A 10,379-nucleotide genomic window follows, 5' to 3' on the forward strand; every position below is an offset into this window, starting at 1 on the left:
AATCCTAAGCAAACCAAAATCCAACCTAAACCCAAACCTTACACTCTGTATTATTGTTCTCCTTCTCTTTGGGGAAAGGATGATTTCTTGTAGGATTTCCTGGGTTCTGGCCAACAGTTCTGTTCTCTTTTAACCTGTTTCCCATCACAATTTTAAGAGTATTGTAAGGAACAAAAAAATTGCTATATGAAACTCAACTGTACTTCACAGTTTTAACAGTGGACCACACTCTGGCAGAGCAGGGCTTTTGGAAGTCACTTACCTGCTTACATCACCACACTGATTCAGATATTTAAGAGGCCAAACTCTGTTCCCATTCTGCCATTTGAACATGAAGAAAACCGTAACAGCTCTGTTTGTCCATATGAAAGGTCTGGAAAACCCTGTGAGCAATGGCAGAGGTGCCACACACATGCAACAAACTACTATTTAATTAAGCATTTTTGGATGAACACTGACATCCTCACCACGTTACCAAAGAGCAACTGCAGCTTATGGATACAGCCTGAGCACTCCAGAGTGGCAGGTGTGGACAATTCTGCTCTTGCAGAAGGAGAAACACAAAACGACTACTAATAGTTTGGAGGAGAGGGGGGAGAGAAAGGGGCAGAACCCACAGAAGCAAACCAGGATTCTCCAGGTAGGACTTATGAATGCCAGCATACTCAGAATTCACCAAAGTAAAAACCATCTTCTGCAAAAATAATCAGGGCCTTTGCATTTAACTGCTGTACAGAAAGAGCTGACTGACTGAGAAGGATTTCCCTCAAACAGACATACAGAAGAGCCCTCCTGAACACATGCGGTGAAGGCAGAGAAGGCAACTAGTCCAGTCTGTGTGAATATTCAGTATCACAAACACAACCACCCCACAGGGGGATGCCAGGACCTTGCAGGACATGGGTGTCAAGTGAGAGGCAAAACTGCATTAAGGAACAGAATCTGTCCCTGATGAATTTCTCCTTGGGTTCAACATACTATTTTTTTCAAGCATAGCTGATCATTAATCTCCCTATCAGGCTTCACATTAATTGTCAACTCTGCAATCTCCTGGTGCCTGGCCAACTGGCTAGGCTTCCCCTGCCTTTTAAGATTAGCTATTTCAGTATTCTTGGTGTTAGCAGAATATATACTATCTATTTATGGCCTACATTCCTTCCTGTAATCCAAACCAGTAAAATCCACCCTGATGCCATACAGAAGGGCACTGACTGTAGAAGAAAATTATTCTGAGAGAGAAGGGAGAAACAAGGAAGTTAGAAGTCATCCAAATACAATGAAGGACAATTATTATAATTTTTTTCCGCCAATCTGGCTGCCAGGTGACCTGAAAAACCTCAGGAGAATTTATCTGCCCAAATTATTACTTTAAAAACCAAAATGAACAAGCAAAAAAGCAACAAAAAACATACAAAAGCCCCCACAAGTCAGAGGGAATAGATGCATAAATGCTTTAAGACGTGTCAGCCCAGCACTGCTCTTGTTTAACCTTGGTTTTTAAGTATTTCCAGGTACTGACATTCTGGATCTATTCTAAGAAGTGCCAAATACCTTCAAGCTTGAACTGTAGGTTCAAATTAAACCCTGCATCACAGCTCAAAGGAAATTCAGAATGAAAGGAAAAAGAATCAAACCAAAACACAGATAACTATATACAGACTTCGGTTCTTAAAATCCCATCTTGGAAGGTACACAGAAATGACCTGGTTTCAAGAAGCTTTGAATGGAGCACATGGAAGCCTAGAAGTACCTAGACCAGAGCTCCAAGCACTGTGTTTTTCAAATTGGTCTCTTTCACTAAGCCTGTCTTTCACAGGAAAAAAGCCATTCAGGTTTGTGTGCTTAAACTGCTGCAGCTCCTGCTCCACTGAATGTGAAAGAAGTCACACCGCATGCTCTCCTACTGCCCAGTCCTCGGTGTAACAAGGTTTATTGTAAGGATGCCAGTGGATATTGTGACACATTCACTAGACTTCCCTTTTCAGCCTCTCTGCTGTCCAGCCTGCTAAGAGCAGGATTTTGGAGGTATTTCCCTAGGGTAGGGGATTAGTTCAATTTGTTGGACTTCCCTTGAAGAACAGCTTGTCTCCTGCTTAGTACATCATACTCACCTTTAGCTAACGTGGAACTGAGCTGAATTTGAAGTAGCAGGGATTTTACTTTGAAAGCTCTGTTGTTGCAAGAAAATACCAATGACATAGTATATTCCTATGTTTAGAAGACCTATTTTTTACAAAAGATGAGGGCCCAGCAGAACAGTCCACAAGAGCTGTACCACAGACAAAACAAGACACAAAAGGTCTCCTGTGCAGCCACACAGCATGTTCACCCACACAGGGAAAGAAACAGCTCCACTCTTACTTTTGCTCAAACAATATTAATTCAGTGCATGACTGCTGTGGTCAAAGGAAACCAATATTTGTTTAAAGTTAGCCCTGGACACACTTTTTGGATTTGAGTAAGAAGCACTCTTAGTGTTGCTCCTGTGAATGCCAGAGAACGGTGACCAAACAAAATATGCATGTACAAGCAGTTTAAAAAAAAAAGATTGAAATCACAGGATGTAGCACAGTTGCAGGCTGAATGCAGACCTGTATGTTCCCAAGGTAGGTACAAGGAAATATGACCAGTACTTTGCCTATGGAGGCCCTCCAGATGCAACCTGCTCCCTCTGCCTCCAGATACAACTTGCTCTCTGCCCAGGCCCACATGCCACCCATAATTACTACTGTTGGTTAGCATTCAGCTAGCCAGGCATTCAGCTTGCCAGTTATTGTTTGATGAAAACCAGACATGACCAGCATCATTCTTAAACTTATAAAAATCCTCACCTAAGACCCGAGGTTGTTTTTCCACACACAGAATATGAACACATACAGCAGCTCTGGTCAAGGCAATATAAAACAACACTTTCAAAACCATTCAAGTACAGCTATGAGTGTTCTTCCAGATGGAAATAAGTGTTGTTTAGGACAGTGAAATGGGCAACAGGTCCTGAACAACAGACTATGCATAAGCTCTACTTACTTTTTCAGTTAAATCAAAGTGTATTTTTTTAATACCAGATACATGCTTGTCACTATCTCTAGGCACATCAAGGACATGGGGGTCATCAAGAGCAGTCAGCATGGTTTTATCAAGGGTAAATCATGTTTGACTAACCTCATAGCCTTCTATGAGGAAATTACTAGGTGGATAGATGATGGTAGAGTGGTAGATGTGGTTTATCTTGATTTCAGTAAAGCATTTGACACCGTCTCCCACAGCATCCTTGTAGAAAAGTTGATCAAGTATGGGTTTGGTGATCAGGTAGTGAGGTGGATCAGGAACTGGTTGAAAGGAAGGAGTCAGAGAGTTGTAGTCAATGGGGCAGAATCTGGTTGGAGGTGTGTGACTAGTGGAGTCCCACAGGGGTTGGTACTGGGACCGGTGTTGTTCAACATCTTCATCAACGACCTGGATGAGGGTATAGAATGTACCCTCAGCAAGTTTGCTGATGACACTAAGCTGGGAGGAGTGGCTGACACACCAGAAGGCTGTGCTGCCATTCAGAGAGACTTAGATAGGCTGGAGAGCTGGGCGGGGAGAAACATGATGAAATTCAACAAGGGGAAGTGCAGAGTTTTACATTTGGGGAAGAACAACACCATGTCCCAGTACAGGTTGGGGGCTGAACTGCTGGAGAGTAGTGTAGGTGAAAGAGACCTGGGGGTCCTGGTAGACAGGAGGATGACCATGAGCCAGCAATGTGCCCTTGTGGCCAAGAAGGCCAATGGCATCCTGGGGTGCATTAGAAAGGGTGTGGTTAGTAGGTCAAGAGAGGTTCTCCTCCCCCTCTATTCTGCATTGGTGAGGCCACATCTGGAGTATTGTGTCCAGTTCTGGGCCCCTCAGTTCAAAAAGGACAGGGAACTGCTCGAAAGAGTCCAGCGCAGAGCTACGAAGATGATTAGGGGAGTGGAACATCTCCCAGAGCTACAAAGATGATGAAGGGAGTGGAATATCTCCCTTATGAGGAAAGGCTGAGGGAGCTGGGTCTCTTTAGCTTGGAGAAAAGGAGACTGAGGGGTGACCTCATCAGTGTTTACAAATATGTAAGGGGTGAGTGTCAGGGAGATGGAGTTAGGCTTTTCTCAGTGATGACCAGTGATAGGACAAGGGGTAATGGGTGTAAATTGGAGCACAGGAGGTTCAAGGTGAATATCCGAAAAAAATTTTTTTCCTGTGAGAGTGACAGAGCACTGGAACAGGCTGCCCAGGGAGGTTGTGGAGTCTCCTTCACTGGAGACATTCAAAACCCACCTGGACACGTTCCTATGTGATGTACTCTAGGTGACCCTGCTCTGGCAGGGGGGGTTGGACTAGATGATCTTTCGAAGTCCCTTCCAACCCCTAGGATTCTGTGGTTCTATGATTCTATGCCACAATACTGGAAGAGAGTGCCTGTAACATGCACTGTACTAAGCTACAGCTCTCACTCCTTGGTCACACCATTTAGCCCAGTTTAGGTTGTGAGAAGGCATGATGGTGCCAACATGTAAATGGTTACCTATGGGCCAGACTAAAACAACATATCTTCTGGTGGTTTGACACTGCACCTGGAGAGCAGATGCCTTCACCTCTTCCTTCAGCCTTCTAGTGGTACCACACAACAATGTGCAGACACAGGGTAACTCCAGTCACTTGTGGCAAGCTGTGCCAGCACAACTAGAGCCAAATCAAAGCAGTCTGCTGTCCTCTCTGCTCATCTGAGACAGACCACAGATGCAAGGCTATCTTCAAGATAACAAAGAGAAAGAGAGAGCTAATAATAATAAGTATTAAAGATCATGGACTATATTATTGTTCTTGCTGCATGTTACGTGGTGAAACAAAACACCTTTAATGAGTTCTGTGCAAAACTTTATGTGATGGCCACAGCACCAAGAGGGGAAGCAGAAGGAGGTAACAACTGGTTGTATTGTACTGAGTCCTTCACTGTAGCAAAAGCCCTATTCTACACGCTGATGCCAAACGAAGGAAATAATAAATCCTGGTATAAAAAGGAAAAAAGGCCAACCAAAAAAACTCCACCCTGGATCACACTAGCTCTAGCCCACAACTTACTCTGTAGTTGTAACTAAGAGGAAAAGACAACAGGCTTTGCAAACTATTTAGAGTTTGATAAGCCTGAGCCAAGCATACTGAAGCAGAACACAGGTGGATGCCTGACCAAGTGCCCCCTCTGTGACCTCATCAGAAAGACTGAAATCCTCATCTTTTGGGTTTATCTGACATTCATTCTGGGGTGGACCCCTAAAGACAAACACAGATATATCCCTGATGGAACCTGAGCTCTCACTCAAGAATCTTACTTGACCAGCCTGCCCCCAGAGCTGATGACTGGAGACTGAATCATCAAATCATGGAATGCCAGGTTGGAAGGGACTACAATGAACATCTAGTCTAAACTTTTGAGATAGGAACACAGTTTAGATGAGATGGCACAGCACACTGTCCAGCTCAGTCTTAGAAGTGTTCAGTTTTGGGGAATCCACCACTTCCGGTAGACTGACACAAGCATGGAAAGCACCACACAGCAAAGGACACTGTGGTGGAAATACACAAATCCAAGCAAGCTCCTATGTTAATTTAGTCCAATTTCCTTCTTGCTAAGAGCAGAGAGAAGAAACAGAGGAAAAAGCCACCGGTGTGCCTTAGTCTGTGATCCACCCATGAAATGCCTCTCCATAATCTCTGATAGGCAGTCATTGGCTGTATCCCCAGGGATGGCCCTCAGAGATCCACCTGGGAGGTGGACCATCAGGCTGTGCCAGCACAAGCACACTCATCTGCCAGGCCAGACCTGTACCAGTGCCAGCATGACAGCAGCAGCTCAGAGGGGCCTGCAGGGCTAACAACAGGCAGCTCAGCCAATGCTGGTACCAGGGTGCAGCACAGACTCACCTATCCACCTCCACAAATGTTACCTGCTGATGGGCTGCAACAAGTTCTTGGACAAGAGCATCAAGGAAGGCAGGCTGAACAGAGCCCTCAGCACTGAGATGTAGTCCCCCAGTCCCAGCTGAGCTGGGGCCAACACAGGTTGGGTACAGCCCAGCTGGTGGGGTCTGGCACCAGATCCACAGACTGCAGACTGGATGGGATTTATTGGAAAGAAAATAAATGCACAACAAACAGCGTAACACAAACTACAGTCAGCTAATACACTTAGGCTTGTGAAGCAGAAATTAAAATATGAGGGGGGGAATCCCTTTCATCCTTTTGCAGCATGCATGACAAAAACAGCTAGAGAAAGAATTAATTAGGCTTGGAATTGAGAGGAAACTTGCATTAAAAGCAGAGACAAAAAATAATTTATTAGAATAACCCATTGAATTCCCAGGTCTTTGAAATACATGACAGGGATTAATTTGAAGTCTGGGTGTATTTTGAAATAAAATTTATCATCTCACAGCTTTAACCTGGCCAATCTCTTTTATTTCTGTCCTCAAGGCATGACGCAAATTGGTCAACTTGCCATGGAATTATTCTTCCAAGGTAAAAGGCTCCCCAGGGAAGTGGTCACAGCACCGAGCCTGCCTGAGTTCAAGAAGCTTGGATGATGCTCTCAGGCACAGTGTGTGATTCTTGGGGTGCCTTACACAGGGAGATGTGATGGACTCAATGATCCTGATGGGTCCCTTCCAACTCAGCATATTCTATGATTCTGTGATGCTATGAGTCTATGAAAACAAGTTCCATTTAACACGTACTCTGAGGCAACAGAGATGCAGCAAAGTCTTTACTAGCTTTCTAAAAAAAAAGACAAAATTTGCACCTAATTAAATTACTTCACTAAAAATTAATAAGTTTTCATTGAAAATAAAAGAAATTCTCTAGAAAAAGTGAGGTATAGTACAAGAAGTGAGTAGTTGGCAATACTTTTGAGTCCCACTGAAATCACTAAGGAAATCAGCCTGTACTTATTTCAAGAAAACGACTGTATATTTAGGCAGATATACAGTGCTAAGCAGATGGCCTGCAATAAAATAATCCTGACATTATTTGTAGCAAAGATAGACCTAAGATGTGTTTCCATACAAAGGAAAGCCGAAAATGTTCTTGTTTGTTTGTTTATTTGTCTGCTTTGTCTATTGCAGTTTTTTTCAAGTATTCCCCCCCCTTACTTATTACACTGGCTCTGGAATATGCAAATAACTCTGGTTACCTCTTATAAGGTAATCGAGTTCAGGTGCATCTATATGTATACACACACACACACACACACACACACATATATATATATATATATATGTGGTCTCCTCAAAAGTACTGAGTAGTAAAGGGTTAAGTGTTCATAAGGTAAATTTTACGTGGATCTGGACAGAAGATCTGGGCATGGGGGTTGGAACTAGATGATCTGAAAGGTCCTTTCCAACCCTAGACATTCTGTGATGGTATTCTATGATAGGATAAGCAGTTGCTATTATTTTCCAAATATAAATCCTGCTCTACACTTTGAAATGTACTTCATAGTGCCTGGCATTTCCAGTTTTTCAGAGTAATGTCGGAGACACTCAAGATACATCCTGAAACAACTTTTACAAACCACTGGATTACAATAATTACTGAGCCTGACTAAAAGAAGACATGGATGTGGCCACATAAAAGTGGCAGAAGCCAGGGAGAAACAGCAGCACCATAAAAACTGTCTGCTTCGTTTTACAAATGCTGAACAACTATCTCCTGAAAGTGTCAGTGCAACTTACTGTTCTTGCCAACTGTAAATGTCCAAGAATTACTGCAGTTTTGAGACCTTCAGAACACTTATATGAAAAAATCTAGATAGAAAGACAAATATTTGTACTATTTATCTGACTGACAATTACATTGGAAACCTCTAGGACCCATTAGAAAATAACACTGGAAAGGAAAACAGTCCCAGCTGTATTTCTTTAGCAACATAGGAGCTTGCCACCTTCTCAGGCTGACGTGGTCCTCTCAGCATGCAGACCACCTGCTCCTCACACTGGCTCCTGCCTCTGAACCTGCATGCAGGTACCACATTCTGACAAACTCCTGCACAAAGCAGTGCCCAGCTACCAGGTCTGCCCTCCATATGTCCTGCCCAGCCTTTGCAGGCACGGAGCCATGCAGGGTAACAAGCACAAGCTCCAGAACTGTTGAAGCTTCAGCTAACCTCTGGAAACTTCTTAATGAACAGTAAGTCTTCCAGACTTGGAAAGAAGCTTAGCAGGAAGCGATCTGATCTTATTTGACATCCTACAGGCCATAAGTTACTAATCTCTACATGTCAAGGAAATGTTGCCTGTTACAGACTCCCCTTCCACTGGTCTAAGAATAAAAGTGAAATCAGGGCAGGTATTTTTTAAGTGGGGATCTAGAGGAACAGTATGATAGCAGCCAGCAACACTCAACACTGCCTACTGCAAACTGAACTGTTCTCTCAGCTTCAGCTGCTATAGTACACATCAAGGATCTTAAATGAGGGATATAACCCAAGTAAGATGGAGCACAATTCTAGATTTTACACTTCTTTTGCAACCTTGGCTTCAGTACTGCAGCTGAATGCTTTGACATGCATCCTACTAAAATACAGCCTGTACCCCAACACATTTAGACAACTGCCTTGTCCTACTGCAAGGATCAGCCAGGAAGCCAGGCATGAGGGAAGGCACAGACCAGTGCTCCTCTGGCTGGGAAGGTGCAGAAGAGGAACACCTCAGAGTGCTGAGTAACACATAGCTTGCTGCTGATCCACTGAAAGTCAGGGTCATGCTAAAATGTTGCTGCATCCCAAATCTCTAAAATTATTCTGCTTTTCTTGTCACATTTGAACAGCAAAAGTTTTCCTGACTTGAACAAATATTACTGTTAATAAATTTGGCCAATATTTAACTTCCTTAGCTAATCTGCTTGAGATTTGTTGAGTATCTGTCCTGGAACACAGACTATTATTATTATTGTTGTTAAACTGAAGACTTACATAAACTGCATTCCATGAGAAAGAACAGTGCAAATCTGAGTATCCAGCAGCACCAGGAAACTAGTCAGTGGTCTTTCAATTTAATATTTCTAATTAAATCCACTGGAAAAAGAACTGTCAAATATCTATCATGTGGCATTTGAACTGCCATACAAAAGATCTTAAAATTTACCACACAGAAGAATACGAAACATCTCAAAAGCTAAGACAGATGATACTTGTTAACATTTTAACAAAATAACACATTCAGTGATCAACTTTGGGGACCAGATTTTGACATGCTTGCAAAAATGGAAATAAGTCAAGTCCAACTCCATGGTATCACACAGATATGAATTACATCCTATGGTTCCAGGTTCACAAATGAAACAAAAAGCCAAAATATATGAAAGTAGAGCATAAAACAATTTTAGACCATCTTTAAGCCATAATCTTCCCTGCAAACATCCCCTCCCCCTATGAAGACAGTTATGTGACTTCTCTACTTTCAGAACTACTGTTCACATCACACGATTCAAAATCCCAAGTTTATGCAAAGGTCTATAATTAAGATACTCCAGCTCCTCACCTTCCCTCAATTCCATTCTTGAAGAAATTTGCAGAAGAATTTCAGATTAGAATCCAGAAATGCATCTGAGAACAGAGACATGCAGAAGAGATTATAAACTATTCTTATTAGACTAAGGTTCTGGAATAGCAACCTGTTTTTTAAATAGATGACAATTTATTGCTTCTAGCATTTCATTCACTGGCTATCCCAGATTTGCTTAATGCTCTACCCCTTTCCAGCAGCTTTCCATCAACAGAAGAACAGGCAATTGGCTGAGTGCAGCAGAACTCAATGAAAGGGAAAAAAGTCTCTAGCTTAATTTTACTTTGTAAAGTAGGAAAAAAAACAACAGGAAAACAAACAGTGAAATTAGATCATTGTGAAGGACCAGGTATTTCCTTACACGAACATGAAATGTCCTTTGAGTCAGCTGACAAAACTGACTTAAAACGGTGTCTCCACACGGCAGGAAACCCCCTCTGTGTGTATGGGGGGGGGAGCAGCTGCTGCAGGGGAGGAGCCGTGGCCGGAAGCAGGGGCAGGACTAGGTCCCGTCTGATTGGCTGAAAAGCCCGGAAATGCAAAACTGGCGCCGAAGAACCCCATGAGAGAGGCAGCGCGGCACGCCCCTCTCTCTCTCTCTCTCGCTCTCTCCTCGTGTGTTCGAGGCAGTCGTCTACACACACAGCCTGCCGCCGCCATTGTTCCTGCCGCGCGCTGCCGCCCGTCCCCGCTGCTGGGAGCTGCCTGCCAGCCCGCTCAGCTGCCCTGCTGTCTGCCGTTCCTGCTGGGAGCTGCCCGCTCACTACCTGCCCGCTCGCCGCCGCCGCCGCTGCTTAA

This window comes from Chaetura pelagica, unplaced genomic scaffold (assembly GCF_000747805.2).
Source record: "Chaetura pelagica isolate M959 unplaced genomic scaffold, ChaPel_1.0 scaffold546, whole genome shotgun sequence".
NCBI classification, from domain to species: Eukaryota; Metazoa; Chordata; class Aves; order Apodiformes; family Apodidae; genus Chaetura; species Chaetura pelagica.